Source organism: Adiantum capillus-veneris, chromosome 21 (assembly GCF_014529385.1).
Source record: "Adiantum capillus-veneris isolate H3 chromosome 21, ASM1452938v2, whole genome shotgun sequence".
Taxonomy (NCBI): Eukaryota; Viridiplantae; Streptophyta; class Polypodiopsida; order Polypodiales; family Pteridaceae; genus Adiantum; species Adiantum capillus-veneris.
In genome coordinates this window covers 132,879,879-132,899,640 of record NC_140951.1, presented here as the reverse complement: position 1 = coordinate 132,899,640, position 19,762 = coordinate 132,879,879, and positions in this window count along the sequence as shown.

Genomic DNA, 19,762 nt, shown 5'->3' with positions numbered 1-19,762 from the left:
TGCCTCTTTTGAGCCTCTTTAGCCTTAAACTTAGGGCATTGAGATGATCATTTTCCATACAATAATTATATTTCAAATTCTTTTTATCTTTATCACTTGACTTCTCAAACCTGTTGTTTTTTGAAGAAGCAGTGGGGGTGGGGCATGACTGCTACTTGTAAAAGCATTTGAAGTGAAAATAGTGGCATTCTCCTTTTGTTATGCAGCCACCAAGAGTGCAAGCTCAATAGCACGATGCTTACAAATTTTTATATAGATTGGGCCTCTTGCATCAAACTTCACATCATCTTTACTCTCTATCACAAGCCTAAAGCTGGAGGCAAAAGTCTGATAAGAATGTGACAAAGCATCAAGAACTATCTACACAAGAGTGTTGTTAGGAATAATCTCACCAATGGCAATTAACTACTCATTGAAATCTTTGATTCCCATAATAAATACATCCATATCATCCTCCTTGTACATATCCTTGGACTCTAGTTCCTTATGATGATAACCAACTTTTGCCAAATTTATATCCGCATACAAAGAAGCTAGCTTATCCCATGCATGTTTTTCTATTTGTGTTGAGAAAATGTGTGGACTAATGGAATGTTTAATGGAAAGCTCAATCAATGCATGAGCATGCATATCCTTAGCAACACAACGTGTCTCCTTAGCAGTAGGCAAAACAACTATGGCAGAAGAACTACTAGACTTGCATTGTCATCCACATAAGTTGGAGCATAACCATGCACAATGTTCCAAATTCCTTTTCAAGAAGAACATGTTGTATCATGTATGCCCACAGTGGGTAGTTGTCCCCATCTAGTTTGTCCTTAGCAAATAGCTTGTGAAAAGCATTGTTTTTGTTAGCCATGGGCAATGACTGCACCTGATGCAATAACTTCCTGTATCGAACAAAAATTGCACAAAACCAAGCTGCATATATAGAACAACCCACAATAGACTACAAAGGACTTGTTTTGCAAAAAAATGTAGTGTCAAAAAACGTGCACAAAAGAACAAATGTGTGCGCTAGAAATAGAGGTTGAAATGAGTATGAATCAAAATTCTAAAAGCCTCAAGATAAAAGATTTCTCCAAAGGTTATGTCACCTTGTGACGCTCACCAAAAATTACTACAATTGAAGAATGTGAGCCAGAAGGTTATTGGCCATGCTGCACTTAATGTCAAAGCTTGCTTTGATATCAATTGTTTGGAACACAAGTGCAAGAATGTACGCAAAGATGGATAATATGAAAGACAAGTTCAAGAGTACACAACACAAGAAGTATTATTACTGAGTGTGTCTCTTGGGGGGTGTACTATTTGTAACCTTGCTATATAATGTGCATTTGTGATTAAAATACATTTTTTAACATGTTTTGATGAATAAAACGACCCGTTTTTTTAAGGAAATTTTCCAAGATGGAATATAAAAATCCCTTTTCTTAATGTATCTCTATTAATTTCTCAAAAAAGTTAGATTGAAAAACCCCTCTTGCTAAATTCACGTGGTACATTAACATGATTATGCAGTGCACCCCTCGAGGTGTGCCTATACAAAAATAAATAAGGCTTGCCCTAGAATGATGGGCATATATACAAGGTAGGGGAAAAAAGTGTTCCAATGGTCCTAGATATGTTCACACACCATGATATGGTAACAACAATTTCCCATTAGTTTGGGGCTCATGATCAAAGTTTTGGAATCATCATAACTTGAACATGATGGTTCCAAATGTTGTTATCAATAGCTCAATCAATTGCATTTTCGAAACACTTTCCAAATGTAGGTCATATGATAGTTTCGTGAAAAAACTATAAACATTCTAACCAGATTCCACCTTTTCAAAATTCAAAAATGAAACTTGTGAGAATCCCAAATTCACTATAATGGTGTTCATAGTTGAAAGACAATGAACTGACTAGAAAACACAACAAGGCAAGCGACTTCACTTTTCCAAAACAAAACCTAAGATTACTTGAAGAAGAGACAGCAAAGGATAAAAAGAACAAGGTACTACGGCAACAGAAAGTTGGGCTTGTGAGAAATTTGCATAGTGTTGGAAGTTCATCTTTTTTCACGAGCTTTACGCGTATTACAAAACAATGATATCCAACATAATTGTCTTGGAGCTATTTAGCTCCTCAAAGTTCCTTTTTTAATGTTTGCTTTTCCTTTTTTTACATTTTGTTTTTGCACCTTAATCCCTTTGAATTGTATGGCACTACTGATCATTTGCCAACATTAGAAAGTGGCTTTATGCACTAGTGAGCATTTGTCAACATTAGAACATAATTTTTTCCTTATGATTTTTGGCATCTATCTCTACCTTTGTTCTTTTTTTCTTTGCAACACTCACAAACCGTGAGTGATAATTTATAAAAACCCAAAAGAATTACAATTGTAGCCCTGCTCAGGCTGATCCAGGGCATCAAGTAATCACCAAGCCACCATAACGATCTAATAACATCAGATACGAATCAATGGTGTCTGGATTTCTAAATGGAAGTTAATAACTAGATACAACAATCCGATATAGCCAAGAATGGCAAGACAAGGAGCCAACTTAGACGAGGTACTAGAAACATACCATAAATAACCAAAAAGGGCAAGTAGGGAACCTATCAAGTGTTGCCACACGATTGAAAACTTCCATTCACGTTATGACCACCCCCTCCAAACAAACACATAATCAAATTTCTGTCAACAGATACTTCAATGAGACCCTGCAATCTATTAAGGGAGCCATGCCCCATCGGCAAAGATTCCCACCAACGGAGGTTTGAAATGTGGACCACCACGACAATGCACATGTGAAGGATATGATTTGTGTGCCTTTTTACTACAAGAAATACACCATTCAAAGAAGAGAGTGGTGGTTGTGAATCCTACCAAGGAGGAAACCAAGTCAATGAGCTAGGATGGCCTAGAAGATACAAAGAAAAACCAGCTCTAAGACAAAACCTAAACCAACTCACAATGCAACAAATTTTGTCCCAAAAGAGGAAGTTTTTTTTTTTTTTTTGCAAAGCTTTCTCAACCTAAGAGAGGAAAATATATTAAGACAACCACAATACAACACACCATGCTCAATCCAAGCCATGGCCAAAAAAATACAAACAATTCATAGAGACACAACTCTGAATCACCACTACCATGAGAACCATGGAACGCCAACAAAAAACCTTGATGACCAAAAGACATAACAAGAGATCTTATGGCTAACAGGGGAGCCACCTCACCCGGACCATCAAAGATTGTGAGAGAGCAGACCTAGAAGAAGACAAAGAGGGTATCATCGCATAAGGGGGGAGTCTGAGAGCTCCATCATCAATGAAACCATCTTGACAAGCAGGCTCCAAGCCAATGCCAAAAAAGATGAAAAGGCCAACATAGCACTCTTCTCAAAGTGACGAGCGGATGCAAATGGGCATACATATAAAGAAATAAGACAATTTTCAAGTGCCTAAGGGAAGGGATAGATAATACTAAGGAAGAAAAGTTGATACGAAGATACGATCATAGCTCCTATTTTCCCAAAAAATTATGGAAAAAACCAAGCGTGAGTCGATCTCAAGAAGGTTACAGTTGCTAAAATTATCCTCTTTCTATATCAAAAAGACATCATGTATGTATGTGTATCTACTTGTATTAAGTGGGGCATATTTATCTACATGGTAAATCCATTTAAGGTGGATGCACCAACCTTTTCAATGATTGATTTGATTACGGATAAATGGAACCTAATAACATTTCTACCCATAGGCTAAACCATTTGGATGGTTGTACACACCTTTGGCTTTTGCAAAGGTTTATGTGCCATTCATTTAAGGAGAAGGTTTATAACACTTCTAGTAGTGTGCGTGCACGATTACTTTGTGTTAATACTAAGGTATTTGAATACAGGTGAACATATTGAATTTACCTTGATTTTGAAAGTGCCTTATTTATCAACATAAATTTGAGTGAGGTTAATTTTTGTACCATTTTGAAATCTCTACTGATTGCAATAAGATTTTCCATGTGCATGTAGATGCTTCATCTTTTGCAATTGGACTGAAGGCGGACTAGCAAAAATCTATGTGGTTAAAAAATTTAGGCATCGCTTTTGAAGGAAAATCTAGTTTTTGTAAAAGGTCCACTCTATCATACCTATCTCAAAGATGAAAGGACAAAGAGAAATGAAAGGAAATTTGGAAGAAGAACATGATTTCACTGACGTAATCACAATCGTGTGATCACGTTAATAACGCAAATAATTACACATAAAAAAGACGTGATCACATTAATTGTTAACGTGATCTTGATGGTGACTTGCAAAAGTCAATAATGTCGGTAGGCCCGTCGGGTTTTTGCCTTTTCTCAAAAGATCCTCCGGGCTTTATAGTTTTCTCGATGGGCCTGCCGAGAAAATGAAAAAGCCCGGTGGGCCTAATTATATATAGTAAACCTCTTCTAACTTTGGAAGTTTAACTAGGCAAATCCTTGGGGAGTGTATCCAAACGCCAGATACAATTATCTCCTTGTGAATTGACCTAAGGTTACATAGTCACAGGTCATTTTTTGGGCCGAGCGTGATTCTTAATATAATAACCACTTTTAAAAATATTTAAATCCTACACAAAAAACAAAGGTATGAAGCCATAACAATTGAAACTTTGGAGAGTCGTGCTCATTGTGAAAAAGCCATTGGTCCATAAAAGGACCAAAGTTCATTTTAGAAGATGAGCATATTTAATAACGAGTTGATAGTCAAGGGTCGGATACCCTGTACTAGTGTACTGGGTATATGAAGATCCTTAAAGTCTTACATTTTTCACCATCATAGATTTGAATAGATATACATTGTCACTGCACAATATGAGAGATACAATCCTTAATTGGGTGAAATTAGCTTTTATATATTGAATTCAATACATAAGGAGGCTACAATCCTTGATTGGGTACAAGTAGTCCTCAATCGTGTAATTGCATTGAAGATTTCATTGCCTTGTTTTATGCATTGGTTTATATAGGGAGTGCATTATGTATTATGAAAGATTGTTAGTACATGAGATGGCCAATCATAAATATTATTGCTTTTGTGTGTTTTTTACAAATAATTATCATCGTTTTGATGTAAAAGTTGACTATTCTTTGCAGCATGTGAAAATAGATGTGTCTTATTGTTTGCAAATCGTAGAGGGTGTATAATTAATTATATATTTATAATTGCATTGACAATTTTATAGCATTGTTGTATGCATAATTCCATGTAGAGAGTGCATTGCAATGTGTATGTTTGCTCACAATATATATATGGTAGATATGTGGATTGACTAGAGTGCATTGCAAATCTCATACCGTGTAGATTTGATTGCTTTTTTAATGATTGTTTTCTAATATATATTGAAAAGAAGAAAAATATTTTTAAAATTGAACATCTAGTTCTTATGCCTTCAGTATTAACTTGAAAGCAATGGAGAAAAATGTTGACACAAGTGGTACAAAGAAAGCAAAGAATAAAAAACCCCTGGCAAAGAGTAGAATTATGCTCACAACATATGCGGTTGATATATGGAGTGGTAATGTAAATTTTGCTTCACCACAAAATTAGGCGGTGCACTACGTATTAGGGATCATTTTTTGAATAGCTTTACAAAGAGTTGAAAGAAATGTGATCATCCTTAGACACTTGCAATTGCAAAGCATTTGAGAGAAGAGCTCGCCAAAAAGGGGGGCAAGAGACAGCGTGTCCATAGATATGTTATGAATGCATGTCAAGAGTAAAAACAGAGTCAAATATCAACTCTCTAAATCTTGTGGTGACACCGACTAACCCTGCAGAACAGCCTGCACAGGGAGACAAAATACCAAGCAATGTTCCTTTTAAGCGCCACAATGAAGGTGGACTTGGGTAAATACGTCAAAAATCATTGCATCAAAGCTTTCAAATGCAGTCACTAGAAGAAGCACAAACTACACTCGCCAAAGAAAATTGTTTTACTTGGAGTGCTCTAGTCATGGTAAACAACAATCTTCATTGGAAACATGCATGGAAGAAAATCAATGAGTTTGGCCCATATTTTCCTTCATATCACACGATTCAAAATGATCTCTTGGAAAAATGCCACATAGAAGTCAAAGAGTGTGTTTCCAAAATACTACTCGAGAATATATCGCTTTCAGGATGCACAATTGTGAGTGATGGTTGGTCTAATGTTCAAAGAAGACCACTGCTCAATGTAATACTGATTTGCCCAAGGAAGGGGAGAAACAATCATAAAGGTGGTTGACAGCTGGTGCAATCAAAAGTGGCAAATACATTGCTGAGGTCTTGATTGAAGTAATTAAAAAAATTAGTGCTAAACATGTCATTCAAGTAGTCATGGACAATGCAAAGAACTATAAAAATGCTAGAAAATTAATATAAAAAAGTGCTTTTCACACATTTTTGCCAATTGTGCGTATTGCCAATGGTTGCAATACGCACAATTTAAACTTGGTGCTAAAGGATTGGTATACTAGTGAACAAACCACATGGTTCGCCAAAATAACTTACACAGCGCGACAAGTTGTGAAGTTTATCTTGAAACGACAAAGAGTGCTTGATTTGTACAGAATGTGCATGTCAGTTATGTTAAAACTACCTACTGAAACTGGAATTTGCACACACTTTTATACATTGGAATCACTCCTACGCAATAAATGCATTGTGATTGACACTCTCAACTGCACGGCCTTTGACGAATGGCAGTTTGAGCATACCAAAAAGGTGAAAGAGAAAATTACATGTCTATGTGGATCCATAAACAAGCCTGCTTGATGGAGTGTAATGGATGCATACCATCTAATGATGCCCGTTATGTTTGCAATTTGCAACCTTAATTAGAAGGCGCCAAAGATGGGCAAAGTGTAGATAACATGGTGGTCGGTCCAACAAAGTCTTGAAAATCCTGAGGAGCTAAAAGAGTCTATAGTAGAGAAGGAGTGGCGACCTCCATTCTCTACAAAACAACGAAGAATTTTGGCCAAGTATTTTCATACAAGATGGAAGAGTGCTCATAGACCACTCCATAGCGTAGCTTACAAGCACTATTCTAAATAGATTATTGGCAGACAGAGTAGAAAGATTAGTGTATATATTTTGCAACAAAAAGATATTGCATCACACTGAAAGTGTTGGCTACGAGAAGGAATTGTCAGTCTAGGTGTATGATTGTCAAAACGAAGATGAAGAAGAGTTTAATGTCGGTGTATCTCAATACACTATAGAAGAAATCAAAGAGAACCTCACAACAGATGTGGAAATTCAGTTACAAGAAGACCCAAAATACTCAAACTTAGAACAAGATAACAACTTCACAGATTCAACATAACTTGAGGGTAGAATGAAGATTGCAATTTATAAAATTCAAGAGATTTTATTCAACATGTTCTGATTATATACAATGCTTCAAAGTACTGATATTACACTATCTGCCAATCTCAATTGTTGTGCTTAGAACCTGCATCTTCATTACCAAATAGATTTTTAATTGTGCTAGGGGTGTTTGGGCGGGCTTGCTTGAATTTATACTCATTTGCCATGCCAATCATATAATATATCCCTTGCGGAATATTTTGTGAACAGATTGCACATCGGCTCTTGTTTTGCATTAAGCAAATTAAATACACGAGGTGATAATAATGGCCACATGCTAATGTATAGTATCCACTCCATCCGTCAAAATTTGTGTAGCATACTAGACACTGAGAAGATGAAGATGCATCTGACTGTGATGCAGGAACTAACTCTGGATGCAAAACAAGGTGACTAATGTGTGATAGACTTGAGTCTATGGGGGGTGATGGCATGCAGCCATGGCGAGCAGAGAGGTACAGAGATGAACGAGAGCGAGAGAGAGCATCTTAGAACGCCCTACGTCTCTATGCCTTAGCGTCACCTACCAATGCACGTGGCTTTGGTACCAGGTGATAGGCTTGAGCCTATGGGGGGTGATGGCGTGCAACCATGGCTAGCAAAAATGTGTAGAGATGAACGAGGGCAAGAGAGAGAGTCGACACGCTTGCAAAACAAAATATGCTATGTTTGATTGATAAAACTTTACAATATATAGTTGTTTCTCTTTGCCATGCAAACTACTAAAAAAGGATTGGCTCTTGTCAGTTATATAATAGGGGTTATATCCTATGGTCAAGGACTTAAATCCAACAACGTGTGCCCCTTGTACAGGCGGAGAGTTTACTTATTGTGTCAAATTCTAAACATCCTTCCTTAAGCGATGAATATTTTTTTTCCATTCGGACGTGGGACGCTTGAGGTGTTTGGGTTGCTGTTGATAGCCGTGTTATTTTTGCATCTTTCTCGGCTAGCTGTGTTATTAAAATATCTTTTTCCTTTTTTGATTGTACGTTGGCCCCTTCAACTATCAATGCCAGCTCCTCCCGTGTGAATGTGACACAACTCTACCTGATATCATGGGTGGCTACAGTTGTCTCCTTCGACAAAAAGTCTATTGGTTGTTGCTGAACAAAATGTACACACAACATTTTTGCAAAATACAATGCACAATCTGCATTGTGTATGGCCAAAAACTTCCAAGTAGATCCTCTCATTGTTATCTTTGATTTCTTGGTGAAGGCACTTCGATACTTTCCACCGTCCTTCTTTATCTCTGCTTCCTCACATGGCCATGTTGTTTAATCATATCCTTCCTCACTTCTTTGCCGATGTCTTTTCATTGTACATGGTTTGGATTTTCCCATTTTGACAGTCGACGAGCTATGCGCATCGCTTGTTGTGCCAACATACCGTGTGCTAGAGATTTCATGCGCTGAAACACACTAACAACCATTTGATGTTGATCATCGGGCATCGTTTGTGTACCACATGCTTGCTCTTCATCAGCCACAGTATCTTAGAACTGCAATGGACAAATAGACAAATATTAAATATCTTTGACAAACAATTGTTCTCCTGATTTAACACCCTCAAAGATACCACAAGTGATGCAAAAAAAAAATCACAAGTGATCCAATTGTACCACAAGACAATTGACTAAAGACAACCCATCCAAATATAATTCAAGTGAGGTGAACCACCCAGAACATAAACTTCAATGCAAATATAATACCCAAACAACAAGTGAATAGCAAAGTACAAATAGTTCAAGCCGAGTAAAAAGATGGCGCATCCAACTGTCCACTTTATCTTAATAGCCCTCATGGCATCTTGATCGGGGTGGCAAAATACTTCTTATGAGAAATAGACTTTCCTAGCTGCACTCCAAAAGTCTATTAACATGTCGAATAAAAACCCTAATGCATAAATGTCGCTTGCTTTTGAGTATGCATCTGCGCACTGTGGATCATATATTTCTGGAGCAATCTACGGCCGCTTTGCGAGCTCTTGTTCCCCTGCTTCCTTTGCCTCCAAATTTGCAAATTTTGATTGAGTTGCATGATGCAAAAAATTATTCGATACGTGCTTGGTTGGCATTCTAAGCATCATGTCCCAATCAATGATGCCAATGCGGGGTTTATTTGCGCGAGTAAAATCTATCATTATGTTGAAAGGATGTAAGTCGTTGTGCACTATACCAGCTGAGTGAGCAGCCACAATGCCATCAATTAGAGCGTGTAAGATTGTTGGTGTCTGCTCAATCATTGCTTTGAGCCGTGTAGTCTCTATCTCTAGTAAGTGCTGATTTCTTGGTGGCAAAGTCCTCCTGCCATATTATAGCATGTGCATGCAGTGTCTGAACGCTCCTTGGGTGAATGACATGCGACACATTATGTCTCCCAAGGTGCAGTATGGGAAGATTGTGATCCAGGGAGCCTTGATGGTAAAGCCAATGCATCTTACAATGGAGGGGTGAAGTGTTTGCATTCCTTGCTTTGTCTGAAAGCTGTCAAATTTTGCCTCATTCCCTCCCTTGTAGCATTTTCCTACATATGTAATGTGCTCTGGAAAGAAAGAAATGCTTTTAATGGTGTATAATGTGCATACACCAGAAGAGACTACTCCAATCCTTGCACCTTGGGGAATGCCGATCAGATGAGCGCACTTGGCATTCAATGTTGTGCGCATGATTGTGTTGGTGCCGCTGGCATATGATCGATCACCTATGGCCGCTTGTGCATCTTGGTCCATCTTCAATCGCTTGGGTAAGAAGGCTTAGTCTTGAGCTTTCACCCGCTTCATCTTTATCTTTTGCTCCTCCCATTGTTTATCCCACATTATTTTTGCCATATCACAAGTGGGAGGGAGATATTAAGTCTCTACAACACACTTTCATATTGCACAGCATTGTTTTAATCTTGTGGTGGGGGTCAAATTCTCTTATCTCTATAGGAATCAACAAATCATAGTGGCCTTCGCCTCGCAACCTGCGCTCTGTGTTCTCCCAGATAGCACTAGTGAGATCTTTAATGAAGACGTGACTTTTATTAATCTGTTGTATGCGACCATTTGCACATGAAGATATTTTCAAAATATATTCTTTTCGAATGGTGCGCATAATAATTTTCTTTTGCTCTGGCATTAGTTTTGCACCCGACAATAAAAACCAACATATCAAATACAGTTTCATGGGTACACCCACACTCCTTGACTAGTTCAGACAAACCATAACCGTGACTTGAAGACTTCAAACAATTGTGCAGGATTATAGTAATACAGATTTGTAACCATTTTCACTTTAAAATGCTATGTTTGATCGTGTAAAATGCATTAAAAACAAGTAACTCTTAAACAAACCATCCAGATCAAACAATACAAGTTAAAAACCCAAAACATTGCAGCATATTGTGATAAACCATATGACATGAGTTCATATTTTACACGTTGCACTCTCACACTAGTTTAGATAAACCATAATCATGGCTTAAAGACTTCAAAAAATTGTGCAAGATTATTTTCATTCAAGTTGATAACCATTTTCACTTTAAATCCTATGTTTAATCGTGCAAAATGCAATAAAACAAGGAAAACCATCCAGATCGAATAGTACAGGTTAAAAACCCAAAAACATTTCAAAATATTGTGATAGAACATAAGGTGTGAGTTTATATTTTGCACGTTACCACTTCAAAAAACATTGTTACAATAAAAGACATGTGCATCATAATGTACATATTGCCAATCTCATTTTAGCTCATTTTAAAATATTAATATTGTATAATTTTGTTAAACCATTGAAAATTTGGTGCGATTTTAACAAACCACTCATAAATTGGATAGAACGTCTTGCCCTTTAAAAATATTAAAATGAACGTCATACATGCAAAATATGTACATATACCTTTTTAAATTGAAAGTATATTCGTTATTTGTAGACATAGAGAAATAGCATAGTGTGAATTTTAGTGAAACTCTAGCATTTGGTTTTGCAAGGGTGTTATTCATTAGTGTAGATAATGTTAAGGTTATATAAAAGTGATATCATATATGCTATAATTTTAATGACTTAAGTAATTGTAGCATTTAAAATAGCAATGATGATTGATGAATTAAACTTTCTTTTGAATATGATTAGATAGTATATATTTTCATAAGAACACTTAAAAACAACAATTTTAGACAATTCAAACATTTGTATATGAAATACTCTTCACGGCACACTTAAAAACAACAATTTCACACAATTCAAACATTTGTATATGAAATACTCTTCACGGTTGCATTATCTATCAAGTATTTCATATACTTAATATTTTGAAAAAAAAATTTACACATATACATACAAATTATATGGCGTTCATACGGCCGGGTTAACGACATGAACGTTACATTTATGCAAAAACAAATGCTTCTAACAAACGACACTCAATTATCTGCATTACCGATCGAGTGCCACCCGAATCTAAAGAGCAATGATGGTTTGCTTATGAGCATCATATGGCCGCATTACGGACCGATGCCCATATGTTTTTTTGACTAGGGGAAGGGAAGTTGACTCACCATAAGGATACTAATATCGCCACGTTACCGACGTAGTACCCAAACAATGAGCCAATACTTACCACAAGGACACCATATTCTTCGTGTAACTGAGGTGATTCCCCCATGGTAAGCACTATTCCATAGAACAACTTACGCACATACTCACATTGTGTGGTAAGGTACCTTATGACTGTCTTGCAATACGATAAAAGGCACGCTACCACACAATGCGCGCACGTGTGCGCGCGCACACACACACACACACACACGGGCCGTGTGGTTAGGTACTCCACTGTTGCTGCGCACTGCGATGCAGAGCACGCTCCCACATGACCCCCTCTCTCCCTCTCTCCTCTCGACGTACCTGCGAAGGTGGTTGTCGATCCCCCCCCCCCCCTCTCTCTCTCTCTCTCTCTCTCTCTCTCTCTCAGTGGCTCAACAAATAACACCCAGCGGGCCCGATCGGGGTCCTCTATATATTTAGTTGCGGCCCCATCGGGCTTTAGGGTTCCCACGGCGGGTCCGTAAGGAAAACGTAATAGACCGGCGGGCTTTTTGTGGGTTTCCAGGTTGCTCTCAACCGGCTTGTTTGTGATCATGTTAAGTATGATTATGTAAATATGTTAATAAAACCTTGTGATCACATAGATTTCAAGGTAATACATAAATATTAAATCCCTGTAGAAGAAGAAGAAGAAGAAGTTTCAACCGTTTTCTATGAGCCAAATGTAGATGTATGATACCCAATGTTTCTTCGCTTTGGCTCTATTTGGAAAAATGTATCTTGTGTTCATTTCGAGTTATGATTGCTAGTTTGTTGTTTATACCTTGGAAGTACCTCCACCAGTTAGTGGAGGTTGAATATATTAAAGCTGAAAGAAAAACATAAAAAAGATCTACCATGAGGACCACTTACAAAAAACCATGGGACACATAACTGTAATAACAAGGGAGGCAAACACCAACAAAAACAAGACTCGAACTACAACAAAAAGGAATTGAGAATCCATCATACTCCCCAAAAAGGGTGCCATCGAAGCCATGCAATCTGTCACCCAACATAGAACCACCCTCCTAAGCAGACTCAAACCAACACAACCAACCATAAAACCACTTCAAGGGTGGGGCCCTAGTCCCCATCATCTATAGAGACCGCCCAGGTTGCCATCATGGAGCCGCCTTTTCCACCCACAACCCCATGTCTAGAGCAAGCCACCTCATAAGGCTGAAACATCACAAGACATAACCATATTAAAAAAAGCAACCTTGCCTAAGGTCCCAAGCTGCAAACATTGTCAAGCGCTTGAAAGGAAGGAGATAGTTACCATTTGTGGTAGCTCTATCAACTATGGTGCCGTTTTATTACCATTTGTGGTATCTCCATCAACTATGGTTCCGTTTTATCATTGCTGCCCTCGAAATCTAATGAACACTTCAACTAGGGCAAGACGAGCGAATTCTCTTCCAAAAGAAGAGGGGTAGCTGCCAAGCTGTGACACAAAAATAGGCCTTTCACGAAACCCCAAACGCCACTAGGGGTTGCAGACAGTCGAGAACCCTTTCCCTAGAGCATCCCATGTGCCTATCTCCATGTGTCAACATCAAAGCCTGCACTTTAATCTGAGCCCAATGCACGCCATCCCTAAGACCTCAAGACGACCCACCAACCTACCCCAAGAAGGGCATGAGTTAGGGTTTGGGCAGCGAAGCCCCCTTTTTACTTCGTGGTCCCATGGTCCTTTTTTCAATCAATGCTATCGTATTGAGTCATGTGACTTATTCTTGAAGATAGACATTGGTTCTCGAAAAGCACTACGACCTCGATCAAAAAGCAAGAGGCATGCTCTTTAAATATGTTTATAAGCCAAGTCACGCAAAGTTATGGATCGATGCAAAACGTGCGTAGGCGGTAATTAAGATCACCAAGTAAACAGGGTGTCGGTTAATTGTTGCAGGTGACAGGTAGCTACAACTGATGCAGACGCCATAGCTGGTGCGAGTACAGACGATGTAATTGGCAGGTGATGCGGCAAGATTAGGGCGATTCAAAGGTAGGTGCAGCATGTGGGAGTTGTTGTATATGCAAGCCTAATATGATTGTCTAAAGACTAATTAGATGTTGTGCTAGCATACTAGTGCAATTAGTAGTTGATCGAGCACTATTGCACCAACATGATCATGAGCACGTGTTCTGCAAGAAAAGAGAGAGAGAGAGGGGGGGGGGGGGGGGGGTGTTCCGGTCGCTTTCAAGATATTTTTTTTTTAAAAGAACCTTTGGATCTTTTGAGAAATAGAGTGAAATTCCTTGTGTTGGTTGAATGTGCTTTTTGCAATTTCTAGAGCGCAAAAGTGAGTGCCAACTCTCCACCTTACTTTTGTATAACACTTTTGCATGAGATGCACTGTATATTAACCATTTTTACTTTGTGCCTAACTACAAAATTAAATGTTTAATTATTCACATTGCTTTTAAGTAGCTTGATTCAAACATCGTCCTCCTGCTTGCACAATTGGACGACACACGCACAAGATTATCATGTCGATAGTGCATTTCAATTGTAGTCGTTGATGCTTTCTACATCTTTTGAGTTTGTCAATGCTTCCTTAAGTTTAGTTTAGCCACACGTTTACCTCACTAGTGCATGCTCAATTCCAATCATTGTTTCTGTATATCAAATTTGTTACCATATACATGTGGTAGTGATGTGTGTGAACACACTAGGACCGCCGGGGCATTTTTTCCCTCTTTAGGAGGTTTTTTCCCCCGTGCATTGTATATACGCCCATCACTCTAGGGCTATCTATCTTTCCATTGCACACCAAGTAATACACTCTCTATTGTGTGCCTTGAGCTTCCTTCGTCTTCTTCAAGCTGTGTGTGTTTCTCTGCAACCCTAATTCCAACAAAATTTAAAAGTTTGCCAATGTCGTAAAATTGGACCATTTTACAGACATCTATAGAGGGGAAATCAATCATCATATATGCAATTCTTTTTTCAAAAATCACCAATGCGCTTTGTACTTGTTTAGTTCAGTGCTAGATGCTTGATGTTCTATAGCAATGCCAACCAAAAAAGACCAGTTCTAGCTTTCTTATAACACAAGCCTGAGTGAAGAAGAAAGTTAGCCATCAAGGTCACTAGGAGGGGGGCCAATTGCCACCTGTAAGTCTCACCTTGGTGAGGTGGCAACCAAAAGAAAAATATGTGTGTTGATGTGTAGGTGCTAGCATGCACGACCGATTCCATGTGCTAAGGTGGTTGCAAATGATTGGTGTGCAGGGCTGGAGCGATCTCTCAAATGTACGACTATCGTCACCCGCGCCTTGACGGCCAAGAATGGACCATTTCACGTAAAAAACTGACGGCCAAGAATGGTCAGTTTGTTGAGCATCAGCACTTGATTGACTCATAAGCATGTGATGTCTCTAAGTCCTAATCAAGGTATCTCCTGACAAACTGACATTTATGATTACGAAAGATGTATCATCCACATGTCATAGCAAAGTCAATAACAATGGTGAAGACAATTGCAATCATACTTCAAAAACTCTATAACCCATTGGTCCCCTTGGTTCTCCAAAGTGGGAAGTGAATTTCTTTATCCATTCTGCAGAGAAATTTCCATCTATAACAACGGTCTCACGCACTTGACCCATTCCGCAGATTGGTCAGTACAAGATGGAAAGATGCAGATCAGGTGCTAGCCATCTAGTTCAATCTCAATGGAACAAAACAACTGCTAATCAACACAACTATCGACAGCCTCGACAGTAGATGCTCATGGTGTAAAGCGGCTAGTGAGGATCCCATCCACTTGTTCACTACTGTGAGAGGCCTAGTGGGTAAGTTATGTAAAGAGATACAAAAGACCTGGAAGATCCCGTTCTTTAAAGAACGACCTACGCTTGGGAGGCAAGATGTAGAAGAACACAGCCATCCTGATCTGTGCACAAATTGTCCGCTTTTGCTAATTTGAAACAAACGTGGAAGACGAAGAACCAACAAATCTTTGAAAAAGACCACTCAATGCCCAGCTTCAAAGGCAAGAAAGCAAGGACATCATCATCGTTGTCAAAAAACATAAGAACTCTGAAGAGTAGAGTCAACCAATTAGTGTCCTTTCGAGTCTGGCTTCCCAACCACCAAAATGTAACCCTCTAAGTAGCTTTAGTATCTCAGGGATTGTTAGCCCTTTGTTGTGTATCGGGTACTTGAAGGCACCTATCATGCTTGAGGAAAATTGTATATTCCTTTCTTGGATAATATAACTCAGAATTGTGAGTATGGGAAAAAAAACAATAGTAAAGACAAAATGATAGTTTTGTGTCTAATGATATATGATATAGATGCTTACTAGGACCTGAAACGAGTGTGCTTCTATCTACCAGAGGGCTTATCCTCATTGTGTGATGTAATAATGCGAGGAAAATAAAAAGCCATATGAATGCAAGCTTTATTGACACGAGTATTGCCGGCCACCTTCCGCGGCCTCTCTCTCTCTCTCTTCCGCTCCCCTTCATCTCACTTGGCGTTTAGCCTTCATCTCACAGAGAGAGACATGTGTAAAGGGTTATGTACTCCGCCATATTATATTAGTAGATGTATCAAATCCCCACAAAGATAGCAACATTCAATCAATATCAATCCCAATAAATTGTCTATTTCTAGACTCCATAAAGTTTCCATTCACATAGAGGTATACGCATGTGCACGCACGCATGCGCATGTGTGTGTGTGTAGGTGTGTGGGGGAAGCTTTTCTTTTCCCCATCATCTAGTCTATGGTGGCTTCAAAAAAATTAACTTCAATAGATACTAGTGCAATTAAGCTAAAGGTAAAGAAATGAAGAGTAGATTCCAAAAAGACACACATTGCACCCTAGTATTACCCTTTATTAGCAACCATAATCACCTTCTCAAGAAGTCTTTATGGTGGGAATATCTCAAGAGAAGTAAGCTTTTAAGATTCCTTGAAACAAATCACCTACTTCCTTTCCAAAAGGCGTCTCTCTAATGTGGGGGTGGTTGAAGGACCCTTTATTACATTCCATTCCATGGTAGAAAATTTAGCTTGAGGGCCGTTCACCTTTGAAGGGCCCTCAAGCCCTATGAACATGTATCTCCTTTTTAGATGGCCCCCTTAGGACCGGGTCTCACTTAGGTGGAGTAGGAGTGGAGGGCGTAGTAGTCTAGGAAAAGTAAAGTTTCCAACAATATCCAAAAGAATAGAAACCCCACTAGTCCTTCGACTCAGCTCTTTATACCTTTAAAGGGTCTATGGGGGTAGCCCTCTAAACTAGCAAATTGTTTGACTCTAGTTTACCCTAGTTCAAGAGGAGGATATGATGGCCAAGAGTGCAAGCGATATGCGACGCCTGCTGAGAAGGGTTTCACATGTAGCTTGACAAAGTTACGACAGATGTCAACAACCCTATCATTTTCTTGTTAAACTAATTGCATGGTTGGGTAGGGGTAGAACTACCTCTGCCAAAATTGGCAAAGTTACAAAACTAGGTGGGGGTAAGTTGATGTGGGTAAACTTTGCTCGATGCAAACCACCTCTAATCTTAGCCGTGGATCCAACCCTGCCTTAGGGCGCATTAGCACGAAGAAGGGGGCAAGGTAACACGGAGATCAGCTATTTTATCTACACTCGCCTAACGAGGCTTTTGAAAACCCAACTCTACCATTTTTGGTAGAGTTAGCCCAAGGAAGTCTTTGTTTTGCAACTAAGCGACACAAGCCAACACTGCTGCAGGACTCGACTGGCACAAGACTTCAAAACAGATGATACATGCTTTACCCCCGCTCACTTGGTGTGCAAATGCGCCCTTAGAGATCTGAGGGGAGAGAGAGAGAGAGAGAGAGAGAGAGGCGTGTCCACACGGACGGGGGTGGAACTCCGTCGCTCATCACATATTTCGTCATGTAGTTGTTAACTGTAGCACACGTGAAAGCGAGCAGTCTTTCGAAGGGCGGGGGTAGAAGTCTAGAAGTCCAACTCTTCTGCAGAGTCTTCTACAGAGTTGAGACCACCCGGCAACGTTTGTTTACGCAAATGGTCGGGGGTTCAACCCTACCCGTGCGAATATGCCCAAAGCAGTATGAAATGTTCAACATGTGGCATCTCCACAACAGATGGGTGGGTTTGCCAGTGGGACAAGTATGAACACAATATCCACTTTAATGGAAAAAGCGAGGACGCGTAGACGGTTCTCTTTCGTTGTCATGTGCATTGTCACTGCATTTGGCCTATTTTTTTGAAATCGAATACAATGTTCCAGTTGGCTGCCAGCGTTTACGGTGTCAGGCAGCCACTCATTCACGCCAAATGTAAGACGCGTATTGGCGCTAGCAACAAAAGCCTCACCTCATTCACACTCGCTCACTACCTATTCACTTTCAAGTCAACAAGTCAGAAAGCTCAGCTGCCATTGCACACCCTCTCTCTCTCTCTCTCTCTCTCTCTCTCACACACACACACACACACACACACACACACACACACACACACACACGAACAGCAATGGCGCCCATCACCACCACCCTTCTCCTCCTCCTCCAGCTGGGGGCCTTGCTGCTTCAGCCCGCCTTCTCCGTCGACCTCATCATCATTGGCGACTCCACTGCCTCCAACTACAAGGCCTCCAAATACCCCCGTTCCGGCTGGGGCATGTTTTTTGCCAACCACATCAATCCAGCCTCCGGCCTCGTCGTGCGAAATGCCGCTGCTGCAGGGCGCAGCTCCAAGTCCTTCTATGATCAGAAGCTATGGGATGCAGCCAAATCCAATTACCTCTCTGCTGGCGATTACGTCTTCATCCAATTCGGCCACAACGACCAGAAGAAAGACTCGGCTCGCCACACCGACCCCTTTACCACCTACCAGGAGTATCTCACCATCTATGTGAAGGATACCAGAGCCGCCATGGCTAACCCCGTGCTCCTCACACCAATCTCCAGGGCTGTCTGGCACGATGGTACTCTTGAGCAATCTCTTGGCGATTATCCTGCCGCTATGCGTCAACTGGCAGCAAAGCTCAATGTGCCTCTCATTGATATGAATGTAGACACCATGGCACTTTTTAGCAAACTTGGTGAGGAATTCACCCAGAACAATCTGTTCATGTTTCTGCCAGCAGGCAAATACCCCAACTACCCTAATGGTATCAAAGATAAAACACACTTGCAAGAGGCAGGAGCCAAGCAAGTGGCAGCACTTGTAGCACAGGGCATCGCCAAGGCCAACCTCCCCATCAAGGCGTATGTACAAAATTGAGATCTGGTCTGAAAATGTAAAAAAAAAAAAAGTGGTTTCATGAAGCATCCACATTGGAATGAGGGACTGTATGTGTACATACAGAGCTGATTAACAATTGCTCATTGTCTTTCTTTATAGTGTCGCAGCAAACAGTGTTCAGAAATGAGAGAATGGGGCTCTCTCTCTCTCTCTCTCTCTCTCTCTCTCTCTCTCTCTCTCTCTCTGTGTGTGTGTGACAATGACACACACTAGGTTAATGCTTTTTTTCCCTCAGAGTGAGGCCTTTTCATGCCAAAGTATGTTCCTGCATTTTAAAGTTCAAGGCACATTCTAAAAATTGTGATTCACAAAGCTCACCAGCATCTTTCAGTTCTCTTCTCCAAGATTTGCACACTTTTTTTGCAGCTTGAATGATACAAAGTCTCTCTCTCTCTCTCTTCCCTCAAGTGTGTGCGCGCGTGCTCTAATTTAAAGAGGTAAACAATATAACTTTTCTATCACCCAAGTGCTGGTAGATTGGTTATGCCATTTCCGTCTTGAATACCAGATCTTCAGTACAACTCTCCTGATCGGATAGATCTTTAG